Source organism: Sciurus carolinensis, chromosome 7 (assembly GCF_902686445.1).
Source record: "Sciurus carolinensis chromosome 7, mSciCar1.2, whole genome shotgun sequence".
NCBI lineage: Eukaryota > Metazoa > Chordata > Mammalia > Rodentia > Sciuridae > Sciurus > Sciurus carolinensis.
The window spans coordinates 95,115,046-95,136,160 of record NC_062219.1 but is presented as its reverse complement, the minus strand read 5'-3'; the positions used below and the strand labels follow the sequence as shown (position 1 = coordinate 95,136,160).

Below are 21,115 nucleotides of genomic sequence, written 5' to 3'. Positions count from 1 at the left end.
AATGTTTTCTTGATATTGTTTTCAAGATATCATTCTATGGTATGTAAATATTTTGTCTGAGCTCAGCTGAGCACACCGTGTAAAAATTCTCTTTAAACAGGGCAATCTGATTTTCCATATCAAAACACTGTTTAAGTGTGTGCATTTTATTTGTTTTCTTCCTAGTATTGCATCATTTTTATCATTGAGCTAGAATTAACATTGCTAAGCCCTCTACAACATAACATATCAGCTGTGGTCTCCTGAGTACATACTAGGTGCATTTTTTGAACCATTGATTTTTTCATGTCAGGAAATTATTTGTAAATATCTTAGTAAATTTAACATATCTGCTACAACATCATATTAACTTAAATATCTCATTCTATATGGGAAAACAGGTCTTCCAAGCCAGTTCCCAATGCTGACTGCTGGCTGCTGACTGACTTACTATGCCATCCATAACTGCAACTTTTTAACCTTTCTTTGTTTTTCTATGTATTACCCAACAGAATTTAACTTGAAAAGCAGCTACTGAGATATGTGAAGTATTATTCTTGTTTCTACTTAAGAATATATCCCTATTACTATTCCTGAAAAAATCTAGAAGAAAAATTAAATATAGTTTTCTAGGAAAATTAAAAAAAAATATTTAATGTAATGCTGCTTTATAAAAAGAAAAAAACAGAACCAAGTTTAAGTAGTTGGTAATGTCCAGATCAATCTTAGATGTATCTGCTAGAAGACTAAGTGTATCAAATTTTTGTCTAAGACTCTTTCCACTTTACAATGCTCTTTCATGTTCTGAGATGATTCCATAGGGATCTCCATTCTGGAAGCTACAAAAGACAATACAGAAAAAAAGAAAAGAAAACATTTTCAGGCTGTAAAAAGTTGTTCTGACCAGTCATTCAAATTCATATGGATGAATCTCACAAACATAGTTAAGCATTAAGCATATTCCTTAAAAATACTTGCATCCTGAAAATGTTTCTTATAAAAGTCAAATACATACAAATACAAGACAATACATACAATACATAAAAACTTAGTAATGTTGCTTAGAGATATTTAAGAAATATGAATGGAATGTTGAATATAAAATTCAGAATATTTACTGCAGGTTGAAGACGCAGTGATATGCTCTAAGGGGCATATAGAGGAGACTAAAATTATTGGAAATATCTTATTTCTTGATGTAAATATGATATGCTTATTATAGCTTATGTAAGGACATGCCTTATATACTCTTATTGATTAAAATGTTTCACAATATATTTTAAGCAATTAGAATACTATAAATTTTCTCTTGTTTTTGATACCAGGACAGATGTGGCAAAGTTTTAAATCATGAGAACAGTAAAAAGAAATGTACTGGACCAATTAAATAGACAATAAAGACTTTAATTAATAGTATTTCAATACAAGAAAGAGACTGTATCAATGGAGAAAACTTGAACTCAACTCTCCTAAAACAAATGAGGGCAGGAGGATTTTTCATTGCTGGGGTGAGTTAGAGGGAGAGTAACTGGAGGACTGGGGTGAGGGGGCCTAATAATGATTAGGGCACTTGTGTTTGCAGATTGTCTCTGACTAAAGTTAGACTCCTACCCTTCCTGGGACAAGATTAGAATAGAAGATAAATAAGTCAGAGTGCAACACAAGAAGTACAAGCCACTTTAGGTATTTAAACAAAGGGAACCTTATAATTGGATTAAATGCTTACAAAATAATCAGGAGAAAGGACCAGGGAGTAACTCCAAGGACAGATAGAACTTTCTGGGAGTCGCCCTTCAGCTAGGCTGATGGGGTAAGAAATAGTAATGTTAAGTTGGAGAACACACTGTATCATCCAGGTGAGCTGTGTTGCTCGGAAGCTGCCACGACAGTACCCCAGCTGCCCTTCCTGTCCTGAAGTTCTTGACAGAACACCAACTGCCTGGTATGGCTGCCACTTCTGCCTGTGCTACATTTAAATATACATGAAGTCAGTGACCGACAGTGAGATCTTCTGCAGAAAACCACATAACTACATGACCTTCTTTACCATCAGAAACCACAGGAGCCTTCACCTTATTATTGGTGAGACTCAATTATATTCACAACCTTAGCTTCATGAGCATTTGAAAATTGTAAATTTTAACTTGTTTGTCTCTGCAGTATAGGAAACCACAATAGGAGGGATGCTGAAATCCAATCATACTCATCAAAAATAAAGAAATAAGTAAAAAAGATAGGTACTTATACTGCCATGAGGTGACATGATAGTGAGAAATGAGAACAGACTAAGGGAATATAAATCAGAAAAACAGACATCCATTGGACGAGATTTAAAATTGTCCTGTGAAGCAGAGCTGAAGAAACACATTGTCCATTGAATGCCATGTAGATTTGAGGTACTGTAATAGGGCAAACAAGTATTAAAAAATATTTCGGTAATTAAAATTGAGAAATAAAATATTTCATTAGCAATCAAGAAGAAGTGGTCAAATCATGATAAACTAACAGTATTAATCTAATATCTGACACAAATTAGAAAATAAACAAGTCCCAGTATAACAATACCAAATAATTCAAGTAAAGAATAAAGATTACTTTAGGTTATTGTACGTTATAATAAAAATGATAGTGATATTTAAGTTTATGAATTGAAAAAAATCTTTAAATACATCCATCTATACAGTTGGAAACATACCCTTTTTCTATATTATTGAGAAGCATTTATATTACCTTGAGTTTGTTAATGAAATTAAAAGTCACTATTTCAAAGAATTATGTAGATTTCTTTAATTCCATCTTCCTTCTCAGTGCCAAGTGATTTACATCTATTCTTGGTAAAATGAAACAAAATTAAACCTAAACCTATAATAATTCTTACTAGCTATTATATTATCTAATAATTGGATAGCCTAAATTAAAATTACTTACTTTTCTTAGTCTAATTTTAGAATATGAAGAATTGATTTTTATATTTAAATCATCATGAAAATACAATCTTATAAACCCTTCTTTATGTCAAAGATGATTTTACTTTTTATGGGCCTTGATTAAAAAGATAGATTGTTCTGTGTCTCTTCTGTTGTAAACACAGAATTCCCATTCCTGACTTTGTAATTGTGAGCACTGGTAGCAGACGTGATCTATGTTTCTGTTTCCTTGCCATTAGGACACAGCGGTACTTCTGCTGCAAAAAGAATAATGCTGCTTTAAGGGCACACTGTATATCTCTAGTCTCTATCATCACTATAGAACTATTTCACCCTCCTGTGTTTTAAATTGTATCTGGGCCCAGTGATCCCTCTTGGGATTGAGAACAACTCTGGGTGCAGCATTTACACTTGCAGCACAGAGTCTGCTTCTTATCACTTTCATAGTGCGATGGCTCTGGCTGCACTTATGGGTGTTTTAAGCATCATTATGTAATAATATCAATGGGACCATTAGTCTAAAACCCAACTTCTGTCAATGCAACTTGAATCCCTGTATTGATACTTCAATGGAAATGAGTTTACCAAGCCATTCAGTTTACTATATAGGTACAAAATGAACTCTATAATCAGGACTGTCTTAAATGCAATTCAGGTTGTCCTTGCATGAAAATATCATGTAAAGAGGAAGAATGAGGTCTGAGATCCAATCTGTGTTCCACTTGTCAGACATTGTATTTGTTGGTTTGGAGGAAGGGACATAAACATAATTTGCCTACCCAGAGAGTCAAACCTTGTGTAAACATGGCCCTGTCAGTGACTATGCAACACCGGCCAGCATCATAAATAAATTGTATTTTTTTTCAGTCTATGCTGAATACTCCCAGAGGACCCATTATTGCACAACTCCTGTACTAAGGTGTATTAGTACAAAGTTAAATAACATTTTTGTGCCTTTTAGCCTACTTAGATACAGTTTAAATTTCAGTGTGTTTTACAGACACACCTGTTAAGAAAACAAGTATTTAGTTTTTAAAATTGTGGTATATTTAGAATGTTGCAGGACTGCAGGAGTCATACAGCTGTTTGGATTATAAAGAAGAGAGTAGGGAGAAGGTGAAATTACAAATCTTATGGCACAAGAAAGGAACTGTCCAGGGTTACAATCATGAAAGGAGAGAGATATTAGATGGATACAAACAAATTTTGGTAATTGGCAACATGATGTACAGTTAAGGAAGATTTCCACAACTGACAGAAATAGAAACTAGCAATGATTTATAGTGCTTAAAGAATGCCCAGTCAAAGCAGGTTTCTACCCTCACTATGTAAGTAAGATAGGCAAAATAACATGAGTAAGATAAAAATCTAAGAAAAATTATGAATATTATTTAAGGCTAGTGTTTTCCATGGCTGACAAGGAAAAACAGATATGCATTCACCAAATGAATCAGGCTTTGTGTCTTTCTTTGACATCTGGGAGGATACAAATTCCCATACAGAGCAGTGGAAAGATTTTGATTATGAGAGCTTTTAAAGAGAAAATCTGACAGATCTGGGTGTGAGGGCTTTCTGAAGAATTCTCATTTATTAGAATCAAGATTAAGCCATAGTACACCATTGGCTCTTATTGGGAAGACTGTTTTTGTTAATGGTCGTCAATTAGAATTTTTAATTGTAGGAATAACACTAAACATGACCTTGATTCTTTTAGAAAATTTTTAAATGTGTAATATGTTGCTATTACCTATAGGCATGAGTGCTGCACAGCAGATCTCCAGAATTTATTCATCTTGCATAACTCAGACTTTTTGATGACTTGTTATTCAGCAATATAACAGTTTTTGGGAGATGACCAATGTCAGGCCAGACTTCCTGGGTATGAATATAGCTTTGCCACTAACTTCTGGGAGATTACTGAGTGGCTTTGGGACTGCTTGTTCATTGATAAAAAGAGACTGGTGAAATGAGATACATTCTTCTCAAGGGTGTTATGAAAAGCAGAGGAGTTAGAGCATATAGAATAGCATATTGTCAGTGTGCTAAAACAGTACGTTACAATAATTATTATTATTTTATAAGCACTTATGTATCAAAGTCTTTCCAAATTTGGCTCCCAAAATATAAAATTCCAAATGCAAGAGAAATAAGTGCTCAATAACAGAATTTGTAAGAAGAAAAAAATATTATAATTAAAAGATCTTTAAAAAAAAGTTATAATTCTGTCAAAAGCATTTTCTGTTGGGGGTTAGGAAAGGTTTGACTACAAAGGAGAACAAGAGTGTACTTGGGGAGAATGGTGGTGGCTGACTGGTTGTTTTCACACAACTTTATGAATCTTTCAAAACTATATAAATGTAACCAGAGAGTAATTGTGTTAGGAATAAAAGTATCCTGATAATACAGTCAACTGTGACAAAGAAAATAAAGATAGATGAGATGGAAGTAATCTGTAGGATCAAGATCATTCCTCAAATAACCTGGGAGAGAGGATGAGTTGGCATAGTTAAGAGTCAAGCCTACAGAGGTTTATTTGGAGCAGAGACAGTGGTCTGCAAGAGAGTGCACAATGTTTTCCTAGAATTTGTTTCATATGCTGTTTAATTGATTTTTTGCTCCTGTAATATGTGGTGAAGAGTCTGTCTTACAACAGAAGTATTAGCAACTTTTTACACCTAATAACAATGGTGGGCTTCATTTCAGGTCTTCTACTTTCTACTATGGAACTAGGAGGACTGTTCAGTGTGAGGTTTCATTTGAATGCTGCAGCAATTTCAAAATGACTAAATGCTTCTTGGTAAAACCAGAAGAAGTAGAATTTTAACTTATGAAATCAAAACTAATCTAGCAATTGTGATAATTCAAGAACATGAAAAAAATGAAAGTATCAATTATAAGATATGTATTGATGGGTTAAAAATATAATTTATGTAGATGCTTCACTTAAGTTCTTTTGGAGAATTATTTCCATTGCTTATGTTAGCTGTCATGGGGTTTTCAATGTTCAGACCATGATAAATATAGTTCTGCTTAAAAGAGGCCAACTTCAGAATATGTAGAAGAAAAGGAGAAGGAGGGGGTATGAAAAATGGTGGAATGAGGCAGACATCATTACCCTATGTACATGTATGATTACACGAATGGTATGAATCTACATTGTGTGCAACACAGAAACGAAATTATGTACGCCATTTGTGTACAACGAATCAAAATGCAGTCTGTAAAATCTTTTTTTTTTTTTTATATAGGGCAATGATGTTTATTTTTTTTCCCTTCCCCCCCACCCCTCCCACCCCTCTTTTCCCTCTCTACAGTCCTTCTTTCCTTCATTCTTACCGCTCTCCTTATCCCTAACCCTAAACCTAACCCTAAACCTAATACTAACCCCTCCCACCCCCATTATATGTCCTCATCCGCTTATCAGCGAGATCATTCGTCCTTTAGTTTTTTGTTTTTTTATGTGTATTTTATTTATTTATTTATTTATTTTTGTGCATGTCTATTGTCTGGCACATGAATTATTACTTTTTTTTTATTTATTGTGAACAAATGGGATACATGTTCTTTCTCTGTTTGTACATAGAGTAAAGGCATACCATTTGTGTAATCATACGTTTACATAGGGTGATGTTGGTTGATTCATTCTGTTATTTTTTTCCCCTTCACCCCACCCCTCCCATCCCTCTTTTCCTTCTATACAGTCCTTCCTTCCCCCATTCTTGCCCCCCTCCCTAACCCTCACTCTAACCCTAAAACTAACCCCTCCCACGCCCCATTATGTATCATCATCCACTTATCAGCAAGATCATTCTTCCTTTGGTTTTTTGAGATTGGCTTATCTCACTTAGCATGATATTCTCCAATTTCGTCCATTTGCTTGCAAATGCCATAATTTTATCATTCTTTATGGCTGAGTAATATTCCATTGTATATATATGCCACAGTTTCTTTATCCATTCATCAACTGAAGGGCATCTAGGTTGGTTCCACAATCTGGCTATGGTGAATTGAGCAGCAATGAACATTGATGTGGCTGTATCTCTGTAGTATGCTGATTTTAAGTCCTTTGGGTATAGGCCAAGGAGTGGGATAGCTGGGTCAAATGGTAGTTCCATTCCAAGTTTTTTAAGGAATCTCCATACTGCCTTCCAGAGTGGTTGCACTAATTTGCAACCCCACCAGCAATGTATGAGTGTACCTTTTTCCCCACATCCTCGCCAACACCTGTTGTTGCTTGTGTTCTTGATAATCGCCATTCTGATTGGGGTGAGATGGAATCTTAGGGTGGTTTTGATTTGCATTTCTTTTATTACCAGAGATGTTGAACATTTTTCCATATGTTTGTTGATTGTTTGTAGGTCTTCTTCTGTGAAGTGTCTGTTCATTTCCTTAGACCATTTGTCGATTGGATTATTTGTAGTCTTGGTGTTGAGTTTTTTGAGTTCTTTATAGATTCTGGAGATTAGTGCTCTATCTGAAGTGTGATTGGCAAAGATTTTCTCCCACTCTGTAGGCTCTTTCTTCACATTGCTGATAGTTTCCTTTGCTGAGAGAAAGCTTTTTAGTTTGAATCTATCCCAGTTGTTGATTCTTGCTTTTATTTCTTGTGCTATAGGAGTCCTGTTGAGAAAGTCTGGTCCTAAGCTGACATGTTGAAGATCTGGACCTACTTTTTCTTCTATAAGATGCAGGGTCTCTGGTCTGATTCCGAGGTCCTTAATCCATTTTGAGTTTAGTTTTGTGCATGGTGAGAGATATGGGTTTATTTTCATTTTGTTGCATATGGATTTCCAGTTTTCCCAGCACCATTTATTGAAGAGGCTATCTTTTCTCCATTGCATATTTTTGGCACCTTTGTCTAGTATGAGGAAATTATATTTGTTTGGGTTTGTGTCCGTGTCCTCTATTCTGTACCATTGATCTACCTGTCTATTTTGGTACCAATACCATGCCGTTTTTGTTACTATTGCTTTGTAGTACAGTTGAAGTTCAGGTATTGAAATACCCCCTGCTTCATTTTTCCTGCGAAGGATTGCTTTAGCAATTCTGGGTTTCTTATTCTTCCAGATGAATTTCATGATTGCTTGTTCTACTTCTGTAAGGTACATTGTTGGGATTTTAATTGGAATTGCATTGAATCTGTATAGCACTTTTGGTAGTATGGCCATTTTGACGATATTAATTCTGCCTATCCAGGTACATGGGAGATCTTTCCATCTTCTAAGGTGTTCCTTAATTTCTTTCTTTAGTGTTCTGTAGTTCTCATTGTAGAGGTCTTTCACCTCTTTTGTGAGATTGATTCCCAAGTATTTTATTTTTTTCGAGGCTATTGTGAATGGAGTAGTTTTCCTAACTTCTCTTTCTGAAGATTCATCACTTATGTATAAAAATGCATTGGATTTATGAGCATTGATCTTGTATCCTGCTACTTTACTGAATTCACTTATGAGTTCTAAGAGTTTTCTGGTGGAATTTCCTGGTTCCTCTAAGTATATAATCATATCATCAGCAAATAGGGATAGTTTGAGTTCTTCTTTTCCTATTCGTATTCCTTTAATTTCTTTGGTCTGTCTAATTGCTCTGTCTAGAGTTTCAAGGACGATATTGAATAGGTGTGGTGAGAGAGGGCATCCCTGCCTTGTTCCAGATTTTAGGGGGAATGCTTTCAGTTTTTCACCATTAAGAATAATATTAGCCATGGGCTTAGCATAGATGGCCTTTACAATGTTAAGGAACGTTCCCACTATCCCTATTTTTTCTAGTGTTTTGAGCATGAAGGGGTGCTGTATTTTATCAAATGCTTTTTCTGCATCTATTGAAATAATCATGTGATTCTTGACTTTAAGTCTGTTGATGTGGTGAATTACATTTATTGATTTCCTGATGTTGAACCAACCTTGCATCCCTGGGATGAAACCCACTTGATCATGGTGCACTATCTTTTTAATACATTTTTGTATGCGATTTGCTAAAATTTTGTTGAGAATTTTTGCGTCGATGTTCATTAAGGATATTGGTCTGAAATTTTCTTTCCTCGATGTGTCTCTGTCTGGTTTAGGTATCAGGGTGATATTGGTTTCGTAGAATGAGTTTGGGAGGGTTCCCTCCTCTTCTATTTCATGGAATACTTTGAAAAGTATTGGAATGAGCTCTTCTTTAAAGGTTTTGTAGAACTCGGATGAGAAACCATCAGGTCCTGGACTTTTCTTTGTTGGTAGGCTTTTGATGACTTCTTCTATTTCATTACTTAAAATTGGTCTATTTAAATTGTGTATGTCCTCCTCGTTTAGTTTAGGCAATTCATAGGTCTCTAGAAACTTGTTGATATCTTCGAAATTTTCTATTTTGTTGGAATATAGATTTTCAAAATAGCTTCTAATTATGTTTTGTATTTCAGTCGTGTCTGTTGTGATATTTCCTTGTTCATTCCGAATTTTGGTGATTTGGGTTTTCTCTCGTCTTCTCTTGGTTAGTGTGGCTAACGGTTTATCAATTTTGTTTATTTTTTCGAAGAACCAACTATTTATTTTGTCAATTTTTTGTATTGTTTCTTTCGTTTCAATTTCGTTGATTTCAGCTCTGAGTTTAACTATTTCCTGTCTTCTACTACTTTTGGTGTTGGTCTGTTCTTCTTTTTCTAGAGTTTTGAGCTGTAGTGTTAGGTCATTTATTTTTTGAGTTTTACTTCTTTTATTAAATGCGCTCCATGAAATAAATCTTCCTCTAAGTACCGCTTTCCTAGTGTCCCAGAGATTTTGATACGATGTTTCTTTGTTCTCGTTTACCTTTAGGAATTTTTTAATTTCCTTCCTAATATCTTCTGTTATCCATTCCTCATATAATAGCATATTGTTTAATCTCCAGGTGTTGGAGTAATTTCTGTTTTTTACTCTTTCATTTATTTCTAGTTTCAATCCATTATGGTCTGATAAAATACAAGGAAGTGTCTCTATCTTCTTGTATTTGCTAACATTAGCTTTGTGGCATAATATATGGTCTATTTTAGAGAAGGATCCATGTGCTGCTGAGAAGAAAGTGTATTCACTCTTCGTTGGATGGTATATTCTATAAATGTCTGTTAAGTCTAAATTATTGATTGTGTTATTGAGATCTATGGTTTCTTTGTTCAATTTTTGTTTGGAAGATCTGTCCAGTGGTGAGAGAGGTGTGTTAAAATCACCTAGTATTATTGTATTGTGGTCTATTTGGTTTCTGAGATTGAGAAGGATTTGTTTGACATACATGGGTGAGCCACTGTTTGGGGCATAGATATTTATGATTGTTATGTCTTGCTGATTTATGGTTCCCTTAAGCATTATGAAATGTCCTTCTTTATCCCTTCTGATTAACTTTGGCTTGAAGTCCACTTTATCTGAAATGAGGATGGATACCCCAGCTTTTTTGCTGGGTCCATGTGCATGGTAAGTTTTTTCCCATCCTTTCACCTATAGTCTATGGGTATCTCTTTCTATGAGGTGAGTCTCTTGCAGGCAACATATTGTTGGATCTTTCTTTTTTATCCAATCTGCCAGTCTATGTCTTTTGATTGATGAATTCAGGCCGTTAATATTCAGGGTTATTATTGAGATATGATTTGTATTCCCGGTCATTTGACTCATTTTATTCATTTATTTGCTTATTTTTGACACAACTTGGTTCCTCTTTATTTGAGAGTTCCTTTAGGATATCTCCTCCCTTTGCTGATTTGCTTCTTTGTTTTTCATATCTTTTTCATGGAATATTTTGCTGAGAATGTTCTGTAATGCTGGCTTTCTTTTTGTATATTCTTTTAGCTTTTGTTTATCATGGAAGGATTTTATTTCGTCGTCAAATCTGAAGGTAAGTTTTGCTGGGTATAAGATTCTTGGTTGGCATCCATTTTCTTTTAGGGCTTGAAAAATGTTATTCCAGGCCGTTCTAGCTTTTAGGGTCTGGATTGAAAAATCTGCTGATATCCGTATTGGCTTCCCCCTGAATGTAATTTGGTTCTTTTCTCTCACAGCCTTTAAGATTCTGTCTTTATTTTGTATGTTAGGTATTTTCATTATAATGTGCCTTGGTGTGGGTCTGTTGTAATTTTGTGTATTTGGAGTCCTGTAAGCCTCTTGAACTTGATTTTCCATTTCGTTCTTCAGATTTGGGAAATTTTCTGAAATTATCTCATTGAATAGGTTGTGTATTCCTTTGGTTTGTTTCTCTAAGCCTTCCTCAATCCCAATAATTCTCAAATTTGGCCTTTTCATGGTATCCCATAGTTCTTGGAGATTCTGTTCATGATTTCTTACCATCTTCTCTGTTTGTTCGACTTTGTTTTCGAGGTTAAATATTTTGTCTTCAATATCTGAGGTTCTGTCTTCCAGGTGTTGTATCCTATTGGTTGTGCTTTCTATGGAGTTCTTAATTTGGTTTATTGTTTCCTGCATTTCAAGGATTTCTGTTTGGTTTTTTTTCAATATCTCTAACTCTTTATTGAAATGGTCTTTTGCTTCCTGTATTTGCTCTTTTAACTGTCTATTGGTGCGTTCATTCAATGCCTGCATTTGCTCTTTCATTTCATCGTTTGCTTCCCTTATCATGTTGATTATGTACATTCTGAACTCCCTTTCTGACATTTCTTCTGCCATGCTGTCATTGGATTTTATTGATATAACATCCAGATTTGTTTGAGGCATTTTCTTCCCTTGTTTTCTCATATTGTTCAGGTATCAGTGGACTACAGAGATGTTGCAGATTTCCTCTATTGACTTATAATGTCCCTGAAGATTGCTAGTGTATCCCCTCTTATCCTGCAGTAGCCTGAAGTCTTAGAGGAAGTTGATACTTCGGTGTTCCCCTAGGTAGCTGCCTCTCTAGGGGTGGTGGTCTTCAGGTGGGGTATATTCCCTGCTAGAGGGCAGAGGTGCCTCTACTTGTTGACCAATGGTCATCCAAAGGGGAACTAGACTGCGGGCTGAGGCAGTGCCTGTTTGGGCCTGTGTCTCTGGTTTTACCGTCTTTGTGGGAAAACCTCACTCCTCGGGGAAGACCCACCCGGTGGGGAGGTCTCGCTAGTCCGTTCCCCTCCTAGAGGTTCCCCTCAGTCCACAACTACCGCCTGGGCAGGGTAGCCTTCCCAAGCAACGTTTCCAGGGGCCTGGACCTACCTCCTGGGCTTGGGAGCCCTGCCCTTTGCAGATGAGTCTCCTTAGGTGGCTCCTCCTCAGAGAAGCTGCCCGAAGTCCTGGAACCTTCGCTCCACCCCTCAGCTGGTCTCTGTGTAGCTCTCCTGGGCCTGGGAGCCTCACCCTTCGTAGACGAGTCTCCTTAGGTTGTCCCTTCTTAGAGAAGCTGCCCGAAGTCCTGGAACCTTCACTTCGCCCCTCAGCTTGTCTCTGTGTAGTTCATTCAAGAAAAGGTGCCTAGGTCCCTGGACCGGACCTTGTTATGCACCTAATCGCCTGGCTATGCGACCCGCCCTCTGACCAGTCACTTGGAGCCTCGTACATATGTTCCAAGCCCCAGTGACCCGTCGCTCGTCTCTTCCTCCAGACAGCCACCTGGTGCTCTGTGTGGGCGCTTGGAGACCAAGCCACTCACTGCGTACCTCCACCTCCTCTGGGCAGTCCCCTCCTCGTTGCTCAGGCTGTTGCTGGATCCAAACAACTCGCCGCCTGGGCAGGGCAGCCTTCGCAGGCAACGTTCTCTTTCTCTGGCAGCCACTCTTTCTCTGGCAGCTGCTGGAGCCCTGGCAGATCGCTTCAAAACCAAGCGGTGTGTCGCACAACCTCCTTTGCAAAGTTCCTCGCTTTCCGAGTTCACTGCTCTGGCGGGTGAGGTGTGTCTTGCCGCCTGGGCAGGGCAGCCTTCGCAGGCAACGTTCCCAGGGGCCCGGACCTCCCTCCTGGGCTTGGGAGCCTCACCCTTCACAGACGAGTCTCCTTAGGTTAGAGAATCTGCCCGCGGTCCTGGAAACTTCAATCTGCCATTTTTCGCTCCGCTACGCTGTCCGTGTTTACCGCTCTGGCGGGGGAGGGGCGACCCGCCGAGTCACTCTAGTTCACAAAGTTCTCTGCGCTCCGGGGCTACTGCCCCATCGGGGCCCAAGTCACTATCTCCTCTTTTGAATCTTGAGTCCTGGAGCAACATGAAATGCAGCCGCCCTCTAGTCCGCCATCTTGAACCTCCCCGTCCTTTAGTTTTTTGAGATTGGCTTATCTCACTTAGCATGATATTCTCCAATTTCGTCCATTTGCCTACAAATGCCATAATTTTATCATTCTTCATTGCAGAGTATTCCATTGTATAAATATGCCACAGTTTCTTTATCCATTCATCAACTGAAGGGCATCTAGGTTGGTTCCACAATCTGGCTATGGTGAATTGAGCAGCAATGAACATTGATGTGGCTGAATCTCTGTAGTATGCTGATTTTAAGTACTTTGGGTAGAGGCCAAGGAGTGGGATAGCTGGGTCAAATGGTAGTTCCATTCCAAGTTTTCTAAGGAATCTCCAAACTGCCTTCCAGAGTGGTTGCACTAATTTGCAACCCCACCAGCAATGTATGAGGGTTCCTTTTTCACCACATCCTCGCCAACACCTATTGTTGCTTGTATTCTTGATAATCGCCATTCTAATTGGGGTGAGATGAAATCTTAGGGTAGTTTTGATTTGCATTTCCCTCACTAGGGATGTTGAACATTTTTTCAGATATCTGTTGATTACTTGTACATCTTCTTCTGTGAAGTGTCTGTTCATTTCATTAGCCCATTTGTTGATTGGATTATTTGTATTCTTCGTGTAGAGTTTTTTGAGTTCTTTATAGATTCTGGAAATTAGTGCTCTATCTGAGGTATGGTTGGCAAAGATATTCTCCCACTCCGTAGGCTCTCTCTTCACATTTCTGATAGTTTCCTTTGCTGAGAGAAAGCTTTTTAGTTTGAATCTATCCCAGTTGTTGATTCTTGCTTTTATTTCTTGTGCTATGGGAGTCCTGTTAAGGAAGTCTGATCCTAAGCCAACAAGTTGAAGATTTGGACCTACTTTTTCTTCTATAAGATGCAGGGTCTCTGGTCTGATTCCGAGGTCCTTGATCCATTTTGAGTTGAGTTTTGTGTAGGGTGAGAGATAGGGGTTTAATTTCATTCTATTGCATATGGTTTTCCAGTTTTCCCAGCACCATTTGTTGAAGAGGCTATCTTTTCTCCATTGCATATTGTTGGAACCTTTGTCTAGTATGAGAAAATTGTATTTATTTGGGTTAGTGTCCATGTCCTCTATTCTGTACCATTGATCTACCTGTCTATTTTGGTACCAATACCATGCCGTTTTTGTTACTATTGCTTTGTAGTAGAGTTGAAGATCTGGTATTGCAATACCCCCTGCTTCGCTCTTGCTACTGAGGATAGCTTTAGCTATTCTAGGTTTTGTATTCTTCCAGATGAATTTCATAATTGCTTGCTCTATTTCTGTAAGGTACATCATTGGGATTTTAATTGGAATTGCATTGAATCTGTATAGCACTTTAGGTAGTACAGCCATTTTGACAATATTAATTCTGCCTATCCAAGAACATGGGAGAACTTTCCATCTTCTAAGGTTTTCTTTAATTTCTTTCTTTAGTGTTCTGTAGATCTCATTCAGGAGGTCTTTCACCTCTTTTGTGAGATTGATTCCCAAGTATTTTATTTTTTTCGATGCTATTGTGAATGGGGTAGTTTTCCTAACTTCTCTTTCTGAAGATTCATCACTTATGTATAAAAATGCATTGGATTTATGAGCATTGATCTTGTAACCTGCTACTTTACTGAATTCACTTATGAGTTCTAAAAGTTTTCTGGTGGAATTTCCAGGTTCCTCTAAATATATAATCATGTCATCAGCGAACAGGGATAGTTTGAGTTCTTCTTTTCCTATTCGTATCCCTTTAATTTCTTTGGTTTGTCTGATTGCTCTGGCTAGAGTCTCAAGGACGATGTTGAATAGAAGTGGTGAAAGAGGGCATCCCTGCCTTTTTCCAGTTTTTAGGGGGAACGCTGTCAGTTTTTCACCATTTAGAATGATATTAGCCATGGGCTTAGCGTAGATTGCCTTTATAATGTTTAGGAATGTTCCCACTACCCCAATTTTTTCTAGTGTTTTGAGCATGAACAGATGCTGTATTTTATCAAATGCTTTTTCTGCATCTATTGAAATAATCATGTGATTCTTAACTTTAAGTCTGTTGATATGGTGAATGACATTTATTGATTTCCGAATGTTGAACCAACCTTGCATCCCTGGGATAAAACCCACTTGATCATGGTGCACTATCTTTTTAATATATATTTGTATGCGATTTGCTAAAATTTTGTTGAGAATTTTTGTGTCGATGTTCATTAAAGATATTGGTCTGAAATTTTCTTTCCTCGATGTGTCTCTGTCTGGTTTAGGTATAAGGGTGATATTGGCTTCATAGAACGAGTTTGGGAGGGTTCCCTCCTCTTCTATTTCATCGAATAGTTTGAGGAGTATTGGAATGAGCTCTTCTTTAAAGGTTTGTAGAACTCGGCTGAGAACCCATCTGGTCCTGGACTTTTCTTTGTTGGTAGGCTTTTGATGACCTCTTCTATTTCATTGCTTGAAATTGGTTTATTTAAGTTGTGTATGTCCTCCTCGTTCAGTTTAGGTAATTCATATGTCTCTAGAAATTTGTTGATGTCTTCGAGGTTTTCTGTTTTGTTGGAGTATAGATTTTCGAAATAGCTTCTAATTATGTTTTGTATTTCACTCGTGTCTGTTGTGATGTTTCCTTGTTCATTCCGAATTTTAGTAATTTGAGTTTTCTCCCTCTTTCTCTTTGTTAGTGTGGCTAAGGGTTTATCAATTTTATTTATTTTTTCAAAGAACCAACTATTTATTTTGTTAATTTTTCCAATTGTTTCTTTTGTTTCGATTTCATTGATTTCGGCTCTGATTTTAACTATTTCCTGTCTTCTACTACTTTTGGTATTGGTCTGCTCTTCTTTTTCTAGCGCTTTGAGCTGTAGTGTTAAGTCGTTTATTTGTTGATTTCTACTTCTTTTTTTGAATACACCCCATGAAATAAATCTTCCTCTAAGTACTGCTTTCATAGTGTCCCAGAGATTTTGATATGATGTGTCTTTGTTCTCGTTTACTTCTAAGAATTTTTTTATTTCCCTCCTGATGTCTTCTGTTATCCATTCATCATATAATAGTGTATTATTTAGTCACCAGGTATTGGAGAAGTTTCTGTTTTTTATTCTGTCATTTATTTCTAATTTCAATCCATTATGATCTGATAGAGTACAAGGTAGTATCTCTATCTTCTTGTATTTGCTAACAGTAGCTTTGCGGCATAAAATACGGTCTATTTTAGAGAAGGATCCATGTGCTGCTGAGAAGAAAGTGTATTCATTCTTTGTTGGATGGTATATTCTATATATGCCCGTTAAGTCTAAATTGTTGATTGTGTTGTTGAGATCAATAGTTTCTTTATTCAATTTTTGTTTGGATGATCTATCCAGTGGTGAGAGAGGTGTGTTAAAATCGCCTAGTATTATTGTGTTGTGGTCTATTTGATTTCTGGAATTGAGAAGGATTTGTTTGACGTACGTGGATGAGCCAATGTTCGGGGCATAGATATTTATGATTGTTATGTCTTGCTGATTTATGCTTCCCTTAAGCAGCATGTAATGTCCTTCTTTATCCCTTCTGACTAGTTTTGGTTTGAAGTCCACATTATCTGAGATGAGGATGGATACTCCAGCTTTTTTGCTGTGTCCGTGTGCATGGTATGTTTTTCCCCATCCTTTCACCTTTAGTCTATGGGTGTCTCTTTCTATGAGATGAGTCTCTTGCAGGCAGCATATTGTTGGATTTTTCTTTTTAATCCATCTGCCAGTCTGTGTCTTTTGATTGATGAATTCAGGCCATTAACATTCAGGGTTATTATTGTGATATGATTTGTATTCCCAGTCAATTGACTCATATTTGTTTTTGGCATGATTTGGTTTCTCCTTTATTTGGCTATTCCTTTAGGCTAGTGCCTCCTGTTGCTGATTTGCATCGCTGTTTTTCATCTCTTCCTCATGGAATATTTTGCTGAGAATGTTCTGTAATGCTGGCTTCTTTTTGTAAATTCCTTTAGCTTTTGTTTATCATGGAAGGATCTTATTTCATCGTCAAATTTGAAGGTAAGTTTTGCTGGGTATAAGATTCTTGGTTGGCATCCATTTTCTTTCAGGGCTTGGTATATGTTGTTCCAGGCCCTTCTAGCTTTTAGGGTCTGGATTGAAAAATCTGCTGATATTCTTATTGTTTTCCCTCTGAATGTAATTTGATTCTTTTCTCTCGCGGCCTTTAAAATTCTGTCTTTATTTTGTATGTTAGGTATTTTCATAATAATGTGCCTTGGTGTGGGTCTGTTGTAATTTTGTATGTTTGGAGTTCTATAAGCCTCTTGTACTTGGTTTTCCATTTCATTCTTCAGATTTGGGAAATTTTCTCTTATTATTTCATTGAATAGATTGTTCATTCCTTTGGTTTGTTTCTCTAAGCCTTCCTCAATCCCAATAATTCTTAAATTTGGCCTTTTCATGATATCCCATAATTCTTGTAGATTCTGTTCATGATTTCTTACCATCTTTTCTGTTTGGCCAACTTTGCTTTCAAGATTAAATAATTTGTCTTCAATGTCTGAGGTTCTGTCTTCCAGGTGTTCTATCCTATTGGTTATGCTTTCTATGGAGTTTTTAACTTGGTTTATTGTTTCCTTCATTTCAAGGATTTCAGTTTGCTTTTTTTTTCAGTATCTCTAACTCTTTATTGAAATGATCTCTTGCTTCCCGTATTTGGTCTTTTACCTGTTGATTGGTGCGATCATTTAATGCCTGCATTTGCTCTTTCATCTCCTCCTTCAATGCCTGCATTTGCTCTTTCATCTCCTCATTAGCTTCCCTGATCGTTTTAATTACGTACATTCTGAACTCCCTTTCTGACATTTCTTCTGCTGTGCTGTCATTGGGTTTTATTGATGTAGTATCTAGGTTTGTTTGGGACATTTTCTTCCCTTGTTTTCTCATATTGGTCAGTTGTCAGTGGGACCCTGAGATATTGCAGTTTTCCGCTACTGGCTTATAGTGTCCCGGTAGATTTCCAGTGTATCACCTCCCAGCCTTCAGTAGCCTGATGTCTTGGAGGAATCTGATAAAGCAGCTCATCAGAAGAAAACTGCCCCTAGCCCCCTACTGGTTCCACGGTTTGGAACTGGCTCTGTGCGGAAATGCTCTCACTGTGGGCCTGCACCGTGCAGCTGGCCGTGTGGGAGGAGCCCACTGCCGGAGTGTGGAAGGCTACCTTGGGAAGACTCTAGCTGCCCTGCCCGGCTTCGATAAACCACCTCTATCTGGGCCTGCCACCCGGGCCGAGCTTTACCCAGTGGGCAGACTCACCTGTGGCTCTATTTCAGTCGGAGTCTCTCAATGCCTCCCCTTCTTAACTCCTGGGTTCTGGAGCGACTGGGGGTGCAGTCTCCCTCTAGACCGCCATCTTGGATTGCCCCGTGTAGAGAGCCTCTGTAAAATCTTAAAAGCTAAATAAAAATAATAAAAAAAGGGACCTAACTATGGAAATGACATTTATTCTTTTAGTCAGAAAATTTAAACTTGTGATGGGTTGACGTACTTGACTCTATGGAGTTTTATAGACCAGGCTATCTGGGCCATGACTAAACAGACTCCGTTTTCCCCTGAGACTCCATATTATGTAGGAAATGCTTCTCCTATGGGAACACTCCAAGTGCCTCTGTACCCATCAACAGCTGCTTAGCATAACATGTCTGGCAACGCAAAATGACAATTCTTATATAATGCAATATTATTTTCTTTTTGATTCCTATTTTTCTTTCTTTTTTTATTGTAAACAAATGGGATACATGTTGTTTCTCTGTTTGTACATGGAGTAAAGGCATACCATTTGTGTAATCATAAATTTACATAGAGTAATGTTGTTTGATTCATTCTGTTATTTTTTCCCTTCTGCCCACCCCTCCCACCCTTCTTTTCCCTCTATACAGCCCTTCCTCCATTCTTGCCCCCCCAACACTAACTCTAACCCTAACACTAACCCCTCCCACCCCCCATTATGTGTCATCATCCACTTATCAGCAAGATCATTCGTCCTTTGGTTTTTTGAGATTGGTTTATCTCACTTAGCATGATATTCTCCAATTTCATCCATTTGCCTGCAAATGCCATAATTTTATCATTCTTTATGGCTGAGTAATATTCCCTTGTATATATATACCACAGTTTTTTTATCCATTCATCATCTGAAGGGCATCTAGGTTGGTTCCACAGTCTGGCTTTTGTGAATTGAGCAGCTGTGAACATTGATGTGGCTGTATCTCTGTAGTATGCTGATTTTAAGTCCTTTGGGTCTAGACCAAGGAGTGGGACAGCTGAATCAAATGATGGTCCATTCCAAGTTTTCTGAGGAATCTCCACACTACTTTCCAGAGTGACTGAAGTAATTTTCAGCCCCACCAGCAATGTTTGAGTGTACCTTTCTCCTCACATCCTCGCCAACACCTGTTGTTGCTTGTATTCTTGATAATCGCCATTCTAATTGGGGTGAGATGGAATCTTAGGGTGATTTTGATTTGCATTTCTCTTATTACTAGAGATGTTGAACATTTTTCCATATGTTTGTTGATTGCTTATAGATCTTCTTCTGTGAAGTGTCTGTTCATTTCCTTAGCCCATTTGTCGATTGGGTTATTTGCATTCTTGGTGTAGAGTTTTTTGAGTTCTTTATAGATTCTGGAAATTAGTGCTCTATCTGAAGTATGAGTGGCAAAGATTTTCTCCCACTCTGTAGGCTCTTTCTTCGCATTGCTGATAGTTTCTTTTGCTGAGAGAAAGCTTTTTAGTTTGAATCTATCCCAGTTATTGATTCTTGCTTTTATTTCTTGTGCTATGGGAGTCTGTTGAGGAAGTCTGGTCCTAAACCGACATGTTGAAGATCTGGACCTACTTTTTCTTTTGTAATCTGCAGGGTCTCTGGTCTGATTCCAAGGTTCTTAATTCATTTTGAGTTTAGTTTCGTGCACGGTGAGAGATATGGGTTTAGTTTCACTCTGTTGCATATGGATTTCCAATTCTCCCAGCACCATTTGTTGAAGGCTATCTTTTCTCCATTGCATATTTTTGGAACCTTTTTCTAGTATGAGAAAATTGTATTTATTTGGGTTGGTGTCCATGTCCTCTATTCTGTACCATTGATCTACCTGTCTATTTTGGTACTAATATCATGCCGTTTTTGTTACTATTGCTTTGTAGTGGAGTTGAAGATCTGGTATTGCAACACCCCCTGCTTCACTCTTTCTGCTAAGGATCGCTTTAGCTATTCTGGGTTTCTTATTCTTCCAGATGAATTTCATAATTGCTTGCTCTATTTCTGTAAGGTACATCCTTGGGATTTTAATTGGAATTGCATTGAATCTGGATAGCACTTTTGGTAGTATGGCCATTTTGACAATATTAGTTCTTCCTATCCAAGAACATGGGAGATCTTTCCATCTTCTAAGGTTTTCTGTAATTTCTTTCTTTAGTGTTGTAGTTCTCATTGTAGAGGTCTTTCACCTCTTTTGTGAGATTGATTCCCAAGTATTTTATTTTTTTCGATGCTATTGTGAATGGGGTAGTTTTCCTAACTTCTCTTTCTGAAGATTCATCACTTATGTATAAAAATGCATTGGATTTATGAGTATTGATCTTGTAACCTGCTACCTTACTGAATTCACTTATGAGTTCTAAAAGTTTTCTGGTGGAATTTCCTGGTTCCTCTAAGTATATAATCATATCATCAGCAAATAGGGATAGTTTGAGTTCTTCTTTTCCTATTCGTATTCCTTTAATTTCTTTAGTCTCTCTAATTGCTCTGTCTAGAGTTTCAAGGACGATATTGAATAGAAGTGGTGAAAGAGGGCATCCCTGCCTTGTTCCAGTTTTTAGGGGGAATGCTTTCAGTTTTTCAACATTTAGAATGATATTAGCCATGGGCTTAGCGTAGATGGCCTTTACAATGTTAAGGAATATTTCGACTATCCCTATTTTTTGCTAGTGTTTTGAGCATGAAGGGGTGCTGTATTCTATCAAATGCTTTTTCTGCATCTATTGAAATAATCATGTGATTCTTGACTTTAAGTCTATTGATATGGTGAATGACATTTA

At 37.4% G+C, this 21,115-nt stretch overlaps 1 protein-coding gene across 1 annotated transcript in view; it reads right to left on the bottom strand.

Moving 5' to 3' along the window:
• Positions 1–21,115, bottom strand: part of Eys (eyes shut homolog) — a 1,705,088-nt gene that overhangs the window by 813,638 nt on the left and 870,335 nt on the right.